The sequence below is a fragment of the Boleophthalmus pectinirostris genome, unplaced genomic scaffold (assembly GCF_026225935.1).
Source record: "Boleophthalmus pectinirostris isolate CB_2022bp ecotype Guang Dong unplaced genomic scaffold, ASM2622593v1 HiC_scaffold_10, whole genome shotgun sequence".
Taxonomy (NCBI): domain Eukaryota; kingdom Metazoa; phylum Chordata; class Actinopteri; order Gobiiformes; family Gobiidae; genus Boleophthalmus; species Boleophthalmus pectinirostris.
In genome coordinates, this window is record NW_026570971.1 from 33368634 (window position 1) to 33370892 (window position 2259).

The 2259-nt window shown below is 38.5% G+C and overlaps 1 protein-coding gene across 1 annotated transcript in view; it reads left to right on the forward strand.

Moving 5' to 3' along the window:
• The first annotated feature begins 310 nt into the window (after positions 1 to 310).
• LOC110153424 (estrogen receptor beta-like) overlaps positions 311 to 2259 on the forward strand; it is a 116140-nt gene continuing 114191 nt past the window's right edge. The window contains 1 exon segment of the mRNA XM_055157098.1: positions 311 to 464. The gene's annotated coding sequence lies outside the window, so the exon portion shown is untranslated.

Genomic DNA, 2259 nt, shown 5'->3' on the forward strand with positions numbered 1-2259 from the left:
TAAAAAAAATAAATAAATAAATAAAAAGAAAGAAAAAAGAGGAAGAGTGGCGCGCGCCGTGGATACAGAGCAGTACTTTGGCGTTTGGAGCTGGTTTGACTTTACGCATGATTCGCCAGATTCGCGTCCCTCCTCGTAAGGGGCGTGGCTTCAGCAAATCTCAAAAGCAACTCTCAAAAGCGAAACGAGGCTGGGATGGACCGTGAGCGCACAGCCGTGACCAAACAGGACTAAAGCCGGGCTGACCTGGACTAAAAAAAACACGTTACGCGCGCGTGTGTCAGTGCGTCCCCGTGCGTAAAGGCGCTTTGGAGACATGTGGCACGCGTTTGGAGAGGTGTGGATCCACTTTGGCACAGTTTGTTGTGTTTCTGAGGAGAACTGAAGAGTGTTGGAGAGGAGCGGAGTCCACGCGGGAGATTCTGACAGCTCCACGGGCTTCACGGACATCCGGGAACTTCCAGGTGCGTGAGCGCTGTTCAATTAGAGATAAGACAAAAAGTACCACACCTACTTCAAAATGTATTTTATTTTTACATTTACAAAAACAAAATTCACGTTTTACAGTATTTATTTCATGAGCATAAACAATTTTATTTAATTTAAATTTTTATTTTTTATTTTATTAACTGCAATTTAATAATAATAATAAAGAAGTGTCATTTCTTCCTCTAAAGTCAAACATCTGATTTTACTGACTGTTAAAAAGACCCAACACCAAATGATATTAAATGTTCTAAGCTTTCAAAAATAATACATAAAAACACATTTTACAGGACTTTGATTTTTAATGAAGTTTGCCTTTGTTAACATTACCCCACGAGTGTAACATGCAGTGTTTTTAAGAATAATGATTTTATATTGAAATGAAAAAATATATATTACTGTTCTTTCAATGCAGATTAAAAAAGTGAACAATATTGGCATAACCAAAATTAGACTTTGTAGCTCATTGTATTATTATAATAAAAAAAAGTCTATACTGGCCAAAAACGAGTGTTTAAAGATTAAATTGAGGCAGTAAGTGACATTTATGCTGCACAAATTGTACTGTAAAAATTGTGCGCTGTCCCTGTCTCAAATAAAAAAAAAAAAAGAAAATTAAATGAGATTTAAAGGACAGTTTTCTGATCTTGGTTATAATGTCGTTTCCTCATCACAAACATTTCCCACACAGTCCCTGCGTATTTAGACTGAGCTCTTCCCTCAAACAGAAATCTCTTTGTTCCACCTCGTGATGTCATCATGTGGTAATACAGGAAGTGGTCCACTGTGTTTTTTAAACTCCACACACCTTCACATCATTCAGATCATTTCGGTGCTTGTCAATCTCTACTGAACGAAACTTAAAAAGAGCTGTTAACTTGAAAACTCCCACTTCATGACATCACAAGGTGGAACAGAGCATTTTAAGCTTTGTAGATGTAGACAGACTAATAATAAAGACAAACATGTGTGAATGAAACAAAACACACCTACAGGTGTGTTTGTGAAGAGGAAACAACATTATAAAAGAATCTCAAAAAGATTCAGTTTTGTGTTTATCGAAAACCAAAATCTACTAAATGAACAAAAAGTAAATATTCAAATGTCTTCTTCAAAGTGCTCATGGTTTCAGACTTACTGCTTCTCTTTTGCTTGTGTTTATTTCAATGGACAAATACAGATTTGGTGATGATTACAGCCTCATGATACACATCGTTTCATTCTCCTTTTATTCTAGAATATTTGGGAATAATTATTTCATTGTGGTAATGTAGTTTGGGGAAAAATTGTGCTTAGATTTAGGTTTATGTTTTAAAAATATGATTCTGTTCAAAGTTCACATTTTAAATGCGTCCACAAGAACTGACAAAAAGACTGAAGCAAGACAGGGAGGGCATCTGACACACATGGGGAGGGCATCTGACACACATGGGGAGGGCATCTGACACACATGGGGAGGGCATCTGACACACATGGGGAGGGCATCTGACACACATGGGGAGGGCATCTGACACACACGGGGAGGGCATCTGACACACACGGGGAGGGCATCTGACACACATGGGGAGGGCATCTGACACACATGGGGATGAGATCGTGTTTTGGTTGGTGTAGATTTGTTCCTGGTGCTCACACGTGGACTTTGTGACTCAGTTGTGTTGTTCTTTACACAGTTTGTGTTGGGATCCTGTTTAATGCTGTTTTTCTGTCATAATTCAGACGTACCCACAGCTACTCTCTGTGCCTTATTTAAACTTGTGTTCAGTGCAGCAG